The sequence below is a fragment of the Balaenoptera acutorostrata genome, chromosome 17 (genome assembly GCF_949987535.1).
Source record: "Balaenoptera acutorostrata chromosome 17, mBalAcu1.1, whole genome shotgun sequence".
Classification (NCBI taxonomy): Eukaryota; Metazoa; Chordata; class Mammalia; order Artiodactyla; family Balaenopteridae; genus Balaenoptera; species Balaenoptera acutorostrata.
In genome coordinates, this window is record NC_080080.1 from 64683432 (window position 1) to 64696520 (window position 13089).

A 13089-nucleotide genomic window follows, 5' to 3' on the forward strand; every position below is an offset into this window, starting at 1 on the left:
AAGTTGAGATTTTCCTGGTTCTTGGTATGATGACTGATCTTGCTAGAATCTGGACATTTTGGGTATTATGTTATGAGATTGTGGAGCTTATTTAAATCTTCTTTTTAGTAGGCTTTTTCTGACACTGGACCAGCAGGAAACTGAGGAGTTTCTCATGTTATTACCAGGTCTGGATGGAAATTCAGGTTCCCTACTTAGCGTCATTGATACCTCATAGGGGAGAAGGAGGCTCATTACCTCTGGGTAGGGATGAAAGTTCCAACTTCACTTGGCTTTCTCTGACACCATTCCAGCAGGGGAAAAAGAACTCCTCATTATAGCTGGGGAGGATGGAAATATAGGCTCCTTATATAACTCTTGCTAGTGGAGCTGAGATAGGGTTGCAGCTTTTTTATTGCTGGAGTATAGCAATTATTGTCTAAAATCTTTCTGTCCTGCATGATTTCCCTTTTCTTGGTCCTTTAGCTAGAGAGAATAAGCCTTTCTTTATGTGTGTGTGTGTGTGTGTGTGTGTGTGTGTGTGTGTGTGTGTGTGTGTCTTTGTCTGTACATACACACTGACATTTTCAGATTGCTGGCTTCTTAGCACCCAGTTCAGGATATATTAGGCAAAAAGAAATCCTGGTATGTTGTTCATCTGGTTCCAAGTTCTCTAGCCAGCTTCCCTTCTTCCAACCTTCAGAATTTTCTTAAGTTTATGGTACATGTAATGACCTGGAGTTTTAGTTGTACTTAGCATGAGGAAAGGAAAGAAGTACATCTACTCCATCTTATCCTGCAACCCCTTATTTCCTTTTATGTGTATAAATTTTATTAGACTTTAGGAATAAAGCATCATACATAGCTAATTTGATGTTTCAATAAAGATAGAAGTTTGTATTGCTAGAAAATTTTTCACTAAAGATTTTTGAATAATAGGACTACCAAAAGTAGAAAGGAAAGTAGGTGTCAGAATCTGTTTTTGCTGGTAAAAGACCACAGCAAGTCTCATAAAATGTACTTTTCAAAATCCATGTCTAATTTTGCATTCTGCCTTCTTCGCTCCTCATTTTCTTGTTACCTTCTAGGACAAGCACATACAAACCTTTGATTTAAATTATCTATAGTCTCACCTTTGAGAGGTGCTGCTACTAACATTTTGTATGGAAATCATATAACCCCCTTTCACTTGTAAGACTTTCCATGTAACTATACCCCTACTTAATAAATTTGCTTAGTATTCACTGTAGTAATACACCATAATTTATTGTTACTTTTGTGTGGAGTTTGTTGCTAGTCACCATGAAGTAACAGTAGCACAAATGATAATCATGGGGAAGTTACAAGGGTCCCAGAAATTTTCAAGCAGAGCAGTAGTTCCTAGTCTGTGGTTTCCATTTCTTTTTAGAGAGTGTAAAAATAAAGCAATTTGGGACATTGATTCTACTTGATAGGGTTCACTGGATCTCTCACTTTTAGACTTACACTGTGAAAGGCTGTGGGGACCTCTTCCTCTATGATTGCCGCCTCCTAGCCTGAAGCTACTGTTAGGGCTGAACTCTAGGTGCATGTACCTTTTTTTTTAAGAATTGTTTTTATTTATTTATTTATTTTTGTGGGTGAGTCATGTAGCGTGCGGCATGTGGGATCCCAGTTCCCCGACCAGGGATCGAACCTGTGCCCCCTGCAGTGGAAGCTCGGAGTCCCAACCACTGGGCTGCCAGGGAAGTCCTGTACCATTTTTGTCTTAGATGGACATTTGGCGTTTCAGGGGACACCCAGATTTAATGTCCCACTTCACCCAGCTTCTGCCCCCACAGGAATGTTAATTCCCTCCCATGGGAATTAGATGCAAGTACGTGTGTAATATATGCCTGGGAAGCAATACTCAGTGGAGTACTACGTATATGGGATTAGGCTCTTCACCAGCTTTACTATGCTAATCAAAGGATATGGCTACCTAGCATGGAGAATGTTCATTAGACTTCTGTGTCTATTCTCAATTCAGTGGGAGGCACTTTGAGGTTTCTGGCTTTGGCCAGTGTGTAGAGGTTACTGCCATTTACTGAGACAGGGAAGAATGGAGGAGAAACAGATCTGAAGCAGGGATTAAGACCTCAGCTAAACGTTCCAGTAAGACATCCAAGGGGAGTTGTCAAGTACAGTTTGATATAGGAGACGACTTCAGAGGCGGGATCTAGATTAGAGAGGTCATCATGGGAGCTGACTGCATACACAGTGCCCTAGAAGGCCCTGGTCTACCAGGCCTCCCATTACCTCTCTGACCTCATGTGCTGCTCTCCACCATGCCAATGCCACTCTAGCCACACCTGCTGCATTTTCCAAACCAGTCATCCAGACTCACAGTTTAGAGGTGTTTATTTTCTGTTCCCTCTCACTAACGGAACCTTTTCAGTCATGCCATTCATGGCCACCCACCTGACTCCACCCTGACATTCCCAGTCCCCTGTTCTGCTTTTTTCTCTGTGCCATTTACTATATCATCTGTACTATCTTTGTGTGACTAAAATGTATGAAGCAGAGAGGAACAATGATATGATATATGATATGATATGATATGACATAAAGCAGGAGAAGTTTAGATCCTCCAGGGCTATCTTATGGCATTTGGTCTCCATCTTAAGAGGAGTGGGAGATGAACGTTTTTAACGAGGAGGAAACGTGACCATAGGTGCATAGAGAGGCAATAGGAGAAGGGTAGGAGTGGTTATGGGGCAATCAAATAGGAGTTTGTTGTGTTAGAATAAAGACAAAAACAAAAAGCAAAACATTTAATGATCCGTGCACTCTGTTAAGTGTTAAAGAAACAAGAATGATGGAGCATGATTCCCTCTCCCAATGAAAGAGGTGAGTCTAGATGGTTAGAGAGATGATTTCAATCCAAAGGTAAGTGCTCTGAAAGAGGAAGGTCCCAGTGTTGCCGGAGCATAAAGAGGGTTCAGCTTTGTAAACTTGAATTAAATATTTGAGCAGCTTTCACAAATAATCTCACAGAATTTTAAAGTTTAGAACCCGAAGGGATATTTTTCTCATCTCTACTGATGAGAAAATTTTCCGAAGTGTGTTGTTTTAAGGAATTTTAGTTTTGGGGGATGTTAATAAGTACTGCTCAAACTGAGTAAGTTTGGAGAGTCTGGATTAAACCAAAGGATTTCTTTACTGCACAACTTCTCAGAACTTCTGATATGCTTATGTACATTATAAATCTTCTAGAAATGTGTCTAATGTATGGCATTTCCCAAACTCATTTGGCCATGGATCCTGTTATGTTAATGAATCATCTGTGGATACAGAACAGACTTTAGGAAATGCTGCCTTACATGATTTGCTCAAGATCTTAACTAGTTATAGGTAAGCTACAACTGCAGTACAGTTTCCGTGACTCTGTCCTGTGATTTTTTTTCCCTAAGACATTTCACTATTACCATACAGAATAGCATTAACTATGAAAATGCCAGAATTCTTGTGACCACATTTTAATACTATTTTACATGTGGGGTGAATGAAATTCTAGGTTTGGCATAAAAATAACTAAAACTCCATGATAGTTCAGTGGGCAAACATTATATAGAATCAGTTTAATTCCATGTGAAATTTATGACCTAGGAATGTGTAATGAAATAACACTTTTCTGTCTTTTTGTTAGTTCTTTTTTGTGGCTTTGAAATATTAAGAATTCTTCATTTTAGCTTTCTTAGTTTTGGGTCAGTCGTTATTTTGGCAGATAATGCTGTTTTAGAACTTAATATATTGGAAAAATAATGGTAGAGTAAAAATGCAACAATATTTATATTCTATTATTAAAAAGAATGTTTGGAAAGTATTGCTAGTACCTACTTTTCAAGTATTTCTAGATCAGGGGTTGGCAAACCTTAGCCCATAGGCCAAATCCAGCGTGCTGCCTGTTTATTATGGTCCATAACCTAAGGTTGTGCTTTTAAAAATTATTGAAAAAAATCAGAAGAATATTTTGTGATGTGTGAAAATTATATGAAATTCAGATTTCAGTGACTGTACGTAAAGTTTTATTGGATCACAGCCATGCTCACTCATTGATGTGTTGTCTGTGGCTGCTTTCACACTCCAACCGCAGTGCTGAGTAGGTGGATACAAACTGTGTGGCCTGCAAAGCCTGAAATATTTACTGTCTGGCTCTTTGCAGGAGAAGTTTGCTGATCCCTGATCTAGATTAACGAGTAATAGGGTTTATGGGGTTCTTTTATAACTCTTAAGTATATGAAATATAGGGAACTATTTTTTATATATAACCAATTCTAATAATTTCCATTTATTTGACCCTGTTCGTTCTATTCTTCTTCTCTTTTTTTTTTTTTATGGTAGAAGATGTATGTTTTATTTTAATTTCAATTAACATTCTCCTTTTTCCTATTGGTCAGTAAACAGTATATAATGTCATATATTGTGATAGGAAGCACTTGGGTTTGGGAAGTATTTCTTTGTAGGATAAACAGAAATTTGGAATAATTCTATATTTTCCTCATTTACTTGGTTTATGGGAAAAAACTCTGTTATATTTGAAGTTGACATTGATAGACTAAGTCTCTTTAAAAAATAATTATTTCAAATGATCTTATAAGCAGCAGAATAGCATTCTTATTGGATTTCGCTGGCCCAGTGAATCAATAATTGACTATCCTCCTAATGTAGCCAGAGTAAATATTCTTAAACTACTTCACCCCTTTGATATAAGTGTTGCTACCAGTTTAATTTTGTATAATTTTAAGTTTCTATTATGTATTCTGTTTGGTAACTCTCTTCTTGGCTCTGTAGAGGGTTTATTTAATTTTTGTTTCCAAATATATGAACACTTTTACAGATGAATTTATTTCTCCTGTAAATTTTATGGTTTGGGAGAAGCAAAAACAATATCAACCCAGAACAAGAATAATGAAATTATGTCTGTCTTGTTCAAATTTACCTAAAGCATGTAGTTTTTAAGAATCAGCTTGAAATATGTACATATCTCATGTCCTTTTCAGTATAATTTTTAGTTTGAGTTGTAATACAGAAACTTATTTTCATTCTGAGTCATCTGAGAGGGTTGTAGAGAATAGGTATCAAGTGTGGGTCGTTAACATCTCACTATTAACACTTCATTTATGAAGAAGAAAACCAGCTGAATATAGTAAGCGTCTATGTCTTTCATTTTAGCACCTCATCCCTTTCCCAGATCTTTTCATAATAAATTCTCCTTGTTAGCACAAATGAAACTAGGATGATGTCCTCCCTTCAAATAGCATAGAAACATTATATACAATCTCCTGATTAAAGAAGATTGTGGCAGATTGAGTATTGACAAATTGTGGTCTTATTTCTTTGTTGGTATAGGTACAAAGATAAATTGGGTAAAATACACTATTTTTTTTTTTTTTAAATGAGATTTTTTTGTTTTGTTATAGGTACTTTATTTATTTATTTATTTATGGCTGTGTTGAGTCTTCGTTTCTGTGCGAGGGCTTTCTCTAGTTGCGGCGAGCGGGGGCCACTCTTCATCGCGGTGCGCGGGCCTCTCACCGTCGCGGCCTCTCTTGTTGCGGAGCACAGGCTCCAGACGCGCAGGCTCAGTAATTGTGGCTCACGGGCCTAGTCGCTCCGCGGCATGTGGGATCTTCCCAGACCAGGGCTCGAACCCGTTTCCCCTGCACTGGCAGGCAGATTCTCAACCACTGCGCCACCAGGGAAGCCCTGGGTAAAATACACTATTAAAGAAGATTGACAAGTGGATTTAAAAATCCAAAAGAACCCAGAACCCAAAAAGCTAGTAAAATGAGTGTATCATCACATGGATATATTATATATTAATCTATAACACCAAGATGGATGCATTCTAATAATAGTAAACTTTAATTTTTTCATGTTTACATCAAAATAATGGTTATAATTCATATCAATCTTTAGGAAGTAAAAAATATATTGTGGCATTTTTAATGGAAACTTTGTATGTTCAACAAATAGTTTTTTTGTGTTTTCAGAGATAGTTAATTTTATTCAGTTTGGCCAGGAATGTCAGAGATACCCAAAAAAGACTCTTTAAAATAAATAAGCCATGGGATAGTGACTGCTTTTAAGCGTATCTTGGAAGATATTAAGTTTAGAATTTTAGTGGATGCAACTTTGTTAAACTGCCAGTGAAATTGCAATTATAATTAGAGTTACTTGGGTGGTCTATGTCGGGGTTACCGGTCCGGTCCGCGGCCTGTTAGGAACCGGCCCGCACAGCAGGAGGTGAGCGGCAGGCAAGTAAGCGAAGCTTCTTCTTCCGCTCCCCATCGCTCCCCATCGCTCGCATCACCGCGTGAACCATCCCCCCCGCCCCGCTCCGTGGAAAAATTGTCTTCCACAAAACCGGTCCCTGGTGCCAAAAAGGTTGCAGACCGCTGGTCTAAGTCTTTTTTTTAAATAGTATTTCAAATGACCCGAGTAGTTTTCTTACTATATTTGGTTGGCTCAATTAATCAAAGAATGATTTTAAAAAAATCAGTACCTACAATACTAGTCTCTTTTGAGATAGAATAGCTGTTATTTAAGAAAAGGGAGGAGAGTGGTTTTCCTTTAGTCATACAGGTTTGGGAAATGAATCAAGGACATTTTAAACATTTCTTATTGTGCAGCTTCTCAGAGCTGTTGTTTTTTTGTGTATATTATTCAAAAATTTTTTTGTATTTTTTTTTATAAATTTATTTATTTATTGTTGGCTGCGTTGGGTCTTTGTTGCTGCGCGCGGGCTTTCTCTAGTTGAGACGAGCGGGGGCTACTCTTCGTTGAGTAGAGCGGGCTTCTCATTGTGGTGGCTTCCCTTGTTGTGGAGCATCAGCTCTAGGCGTGCGGGCTCAGTAGTTGTGGCACGTGGGCTCTAGAGCGCAGGCTCAGTAGTTGTGGCGCACGGGCTTAGTTGCACCACGGCATGTGGGATCTTCCCGGACCAGGGCTCGAACTGGTGTTCCCTGCATTGGCAGGCGGACTCTTAACCACTGTGCCACCAGGGAAGTCCCTGTATTACTTTTATATAGTACTAAATTTAAAAAATTTGAATATTAGTGTGAACATTGTACCACACCTGTGTTCCGGTACTCAATCTGCCCTTGCCAGTTTCGTGCTTTCCCTTTCAGGATATCCTCTGGCCATATGTGTATATTTACTTTAAGAAAGCATCATTCTGTAACAATATTCCGAATCCTTTTAAAATTTGAGATACACCTTAAAGATTATTCTATATTACTACATAAGGAGTTGCATCATTTTTTGTAACTTTAGTATGAAGATTTTAGAAACTTATAACCATATGGGTCTATTTAACCTCTCAGCACATCTGTTACACTGTGGTTGTCATTTGTATTACATCTGCATACTCTATGAAACCCACAATGTTATCATTTTGGATTTAAATAGTCTACATATTTTAAAGAAATTAAAAGGAAAAAAATAGTCTTTCACATTTTCTCACAAGTTGACCATTCCCGTGCTGTTCATTCCTTTCTCAAGATCCAGGTTTCCATCTGGCTTCACTTCAGCCTCGAATTTTCTTTAGCATTTCTTATAGTACCTCAGGTTTTCTGGCAATGAATTCCCTTAATTTTTAGTAACTGAAAATGTCTTTATTTTGCCTTCATTTTTGAAGCATATTTTCAATGAATATAGAATTTTGAGTTGACAGCTTTTTTATTTTCAGCACTTTAAAGATGTTCCACTGTCTTCTGGCCTCAACTTATTTCTCATGAGAAGTCAACCATTCAAAAACAAACACACAAACAAATGTATTTGCCTTAACTGATAAAAAAGGAAGTCAACCATCATTTGAATGATTGTTCCCTGTATGTAATATGTCGTTTTAGTTTTCAGTAATTCAGATATATGTCTTGTGTGGTTTTCTTTATATTATTCTAGCTCACTGAACTTGTTGGCTGTGTAAATATGTCTTTCACCAAGAGATGTTTTTGGCTCTTATGTCTTTTAATATTTTTCTGCCGTCTTCTTTTCACTCCTTTCCTTCTGGTAGACCTTTTAATATTGTCTCACAGGTTCCTAAGGCTCTGTTCATTTTTTTTTTTTTTAATGTTTAGAAAATGTACTTTTCTTTTTTTTTTTTTTTCCACACACACACACTGTATTTTATTTTTACAAGAGATAAATAGACTGACACCAAGCATTGTACATGGATGACCACAACAAAAGCAACAATGATTGCAATTACCAAACATGAAACACACTCATACTATGTCATAATATTGACATTCAGTCCAGTAATCCTCCACTGTAACAGCTCCTTTACTTTGCAGTGAAAATTGATTTGTATATTCTTTGCCTCTGAGTCCTTGTGGGATTTTTTTTTTTTTAATTCAGACAGAAAGTCACAAAAATTATACTCATCCTCATCAGTTCACTCAGTCCCATGTAATTAATTTTTTTTTTCATCTTGATCTTTTGTTAGCACTTTTATGAGTTCATCAGTTTTTCATTAGAGTTCTGAAAATGCTTATTCATTCAGTTCAGCAGTACAGTCAGTTACCAGAAACCTGTACTTGTCAGAGTCTTTTCCATGAATTTCTTGAAGATGAAACCCTTTTATAGGAACATACTTGCAAAATCATCAGAGTACACCCAGAACTGTCTGTAAATGACAGAAGACTTAAAAATGACCATGGTTAAAGATTTGATGAAAGTTCATAATAATGCAGTTGACAAGAAAATTAGTTATTTCTGAGATATACATTTTAAAGTAATAACTAGGATTATTACTTATAACCTTATACCAGAACATATAAGATTTTTAGAAGTTTCCTGTAATGTCTGAAACATTTATATTAACATATTTCCATACATATTTCCATACAAATACAAATATAAGATTTTTAGAAATTTCATGTAATGTCTGAAACATTTATATTAACATATTTCCGTACATATTTCTATACAAATACAAATATAACATTTTTAGAAATTTCATGTAATGTCTGAAACATTTATATTAACATATTTCCATACAAATAACCCAATGAAAGTTTAGTATTAGTTGTTTTGTTTGTTTTTTTATACTGCAGGTTCTTATTAGGCATCAGTTTTATACACATCAGTGTATACATGTCAATCCCAATCGCCCAATTCAACACACCACCATCCCCACCTCACCGCAGTTTTCCCCCGTTGGTGTCCATATGTCCATTCTCTACATCTGTGTCTCAACTTCTGCCCTGCAAACTGGCTCATCTGTACCATTTTTCTAGGTTCCACATACATGCATTAATATACGATATTTGTTTTTCTCTTTCTGACTTACTTCACTCTGTATGACAGTCTCTAGATCCATCCACGTCTCAACAAATGACTCAATTTCGTTCCTTTTTATGGCTGAGTAATATTCCATTGTATATATGTACCACAACTTCTTTATCCATTCGTCTGTTGATGGGCATTTAGGTTGCTTCCATGACCTGGCTATTGTAAATAGTGCTGCAATGAACATTCGGGTGCATGTGTCCTTTTGAATTATGGTTTTCTCTGGGTATATGCCCAGTAGTGGGATTGCTGGGTCATATGGTAATTCTATTTTTAGTTTTTTAAGGAACCTCCATATTGTTCTCCATAGTGGCTGTATCAATTTACATTCCCACCAACAGTGCAAGAGGGTTCCCTTTTCTCCACACCCTCTCCAGCATTTGTTGTTTGTAGATTTTCTGATGATGCCCATTCTAACAGGAATGAGGTGATACCTCATTGTAGTTTTGATTTGCATTTCTCTAATAATTAGTGATGTTGAGCATCTTTTCATGTGCTTCGTGGCCGTCTGTATGTCTTCTTTGGAGAAATGTCTATTTAGGTCTTCTGCCCATTTTTGGGTTGGGGTGTTTGTTTCTTTGATATTGAGCTGAATGAGCTGTTTATATATTTTGGAGATTAATCCTTTGTCAGTTGATTCATTTGCAAATATTTTCTCCCATTCTGAGGGTTGTCTTTTTGTCTTGTTTATGGTTTCCTTTGCTGTGCAAAAGCTTTGTAGTTTCATTAGGTCCCACTTGTTTATTTTTGTTTTTATTTCCATTACTCTAGGAGGTGGATCAAAAAAGATCTTGCTGTGATTTATGTCAAAGAGTGTTCTTCCTATGTTTTCCTCTAAGAGTTTTATAGTGTCCAGTCTTATATTTAGGTCTCTAATCCATTTTGAGTTTATTTTTGTGTATGGTGTTAGGGAGTATTCTAATTTCATTCTTTTACATGTAGCTGTCCAGTTTTCCCAGCACCACTTATTGAAGAGACTGTCTTTTCTCCATTGTATATCTTTGCCTCCTTTGTCATAGATTAGTTGACCATAGGTGCGTGGGTTAATCTCTGGGCTTTCTATCTTGTTCCATTGATCTATGTTTCTGTTTTTGTGCCAGTACCATATTGTCTTGATTACTGTAGCTTTGTAGTATAGTCTGAAGTCAGGGAGTCTGATTCCTCCAGCTCCATTTTTTTGCCTCAAGACTGCTTTGGCTATTCGGGGTCTTTTGTGTCTCCATACAAATTTTAAGATGATTTGTTCTAGCTCCGTAAAAAATGCCATTGGTAATTTGATAGGGATTGCATTGAATCTGTAGATTGCTTTGGGTAGTATACTCATTTTCACAATGTTGATTCTTCCAATCCAAGAACATGGTATATCTCTCCATCTATTTGTATCATCTTTAATTTCTTTCATCAGTGTCTTATAGTTTTCTGCATACAGGTCTTTTGTCTCCCTAGGTAGGTTTATTCCTAGGTATTTTATTTTTTTTGTTGCAATGGTAAATGGGAGTGTTTCCATAATTTCTCTTTCAGATTTTTCATCATTAGTTTATAGGAATGCAAGAGATTTCTGTGCATTAATTTTGTAACCTGCAACTTTACCATATTCATTAATTAGCTCTAGCAGTTTTCTGGTGGCAGTTTTAGGATTCTCTATGTATAGTATCATGTCATCTGCAAACAGTGACAGTTTTACTTCTTCTTTTCCAATTTGTATTCCTTTTATTTCTTTTTCTTCTCTGATTGCCGTGGCTAGGACTTCCAGAACTATGTTGAATAATAGTGGTGAGAGTGGACATCCTTGTCTCGTTCCTGATCTTAGAGGAAATGCTTTCAGTTTTTCACCATTGAGAATGATGTTTGCTGTGGGTTTGTCATATATGGCCTTTATTATGTTGAGGTAGGTTCCCTCTATGCCCACTTTCTGGAGAGTTTTTATCAGAAATGGGTGTTGAATTTTGTCAAAAGCTTTTTCTGCATCTATTGAGATGATCATATGGTTTTTATTCTTCAATTTGTTAATATGGTGTATCACATTGATTGATTTGCGTATATTGAAGAATCCTTGCATCCCTGGGATAAATCCCACTTGATCGTGGTGTATGATCCTTTTAATGTGTTGTTGGATTCTGTTTGCTAGTATTTTGTTGAGGATTTTTGCATCTATATTCATCAGTGATATTGGTCTGTAATTTTCTTTTTTTGTAGTGTCTTTGTCTGGTTTTGGTATCAGGGTGATGGTGGCCTCATAGAATGAGTTTGGGAGTGTTCCTTCTTCTGCAATTTTTTGGAAGAGTTTGAGAAGGATGGGTGTTAGCTCTTCTCTAAATGTTTGATAGAATTCACCTGTGAAGCCATCTGGTCCTGGACTTTTGTTTGTTGGAAGATTTTTAATCACAGTTTCAATTTCATTACTTGTGATTGGTCTGTTGATATTTTCTGTTTCTTCCTTATTCAGTCTTGGAAGTTTATACCTTTCTAAGAATTTGTCCATTTCTTCCAGGTTGTCCATTTTATTGGCATAAAGTTGCTTGTAGTAGTCTCTTAGGATGTTTTGTATTTCTGCGGTGTCTGTTGTAACTTCTCCTTTTTCGTTTCTGATTTTATTGATTTGAGTCCTCTCCCTCTTTTTCTTGATGAGTCTGGCTAATGGCTTATCAATTTTGTTTATCTTCTCAAAGAACCAACTTTTAGTTTTATTGATCTTTGCTATTGTTTTCTTTGTTTCTATTTCATTTATTTCTGCTCTGATCTTTATGATTTCTTTCCTTCTGCTAACTTTGGGTTTTGTTTGTTCTTCTTTCTCTAGTTTCTTTAGGTGTAAGGTTAGATTGTTTACTTGAGATTTTTCTTGTTTCTTTAGGTAGGCTTGTATAGCTATAAACTTCCCTCTTAGAACCGCTTTTGCTGCATCCCATAGGTTTTGGGTCGTCGTGTTTTCATTGTCATTTGTCTCTAGGTATTTTTTTATTTCCTGTTTGATTTCTTCAGTGATCTCTTGGTTATTTAGTAACGTATTGTTTAGCCTCCATGTGTTTGTCTTTTTTACGTTTTTTTCCCTGTAATTCATTTCTAATCTCATAGCGTTGTGGTCAGAAAAGATGCTTGATATGATTTCAATTTTCTTAAATTTACTGAGGCTTGATTTGTGACCCAAGATGTGATCTATCCTGGAGAATGTTCCGTGCGCACTTGAGAAGAACGTGTAATCTGCCGTTTTTGGATGGAATGTCCTATATATATCAATTAAATCTATCTGGTCTATTGTGTCATTTAAAGCTTGTGTTTCCTTATTTATTTTCATTTTGGATGATCTGTCCATTGGTGTAAGTGAGGTGTTAAAGTCCCCCACTATTATTGTGTTACTGTCGATTTCCTCTTTTATAGCTGTTAGCAGTTGCCTTATGTATTGAGGTGCTCCTATGTTGGGTGCATATATATTTATAATTGTTATATCTTCTTCTTGGATTGATCCCTGGATCATTATGTAGTGTCCTTCCTTGTCTCTTGTAACATTCTTTATTTTAAAGTCTATTTTATCTGATATGAGTATAGCTACTCCAGCTTTCTTTTGATTTCCATTTGCATGGAATATCTTTTTCCATCCCCTCACTTTCAGTCTGTATGTGTCCCTAGGTCTGAAGTGGGTCTCTTGTAGACAGCATATATATGGGTCTTGTTTTTGTATCCATTCAGCCAGTCTATGTCTTTTGGTTGGGGCATTTAATCCATTCACATTTAAGGTAATTATCGATATGTATGTTCCTATGACCATTTTCTTAATTGTTTTGGGTTTGTTTTTGTAGG

At 36.5% G+C, this 13089-nt stretch overlaps 1 protein-coding gene across 11 annotated transcripts in view; it reads left to right on the forward strand.

Moving 5' to 3' along the window:
* Positions 1 to 13089, forward strand: part of STAU2 (staufen double-stranded RNA binding protein 2) — a 322172-nt gene that overhangs the window by 84305 nt on the left and 224778 nt on the right. The gene's annotated exons all lie outside the window — the stretch shown is intronic.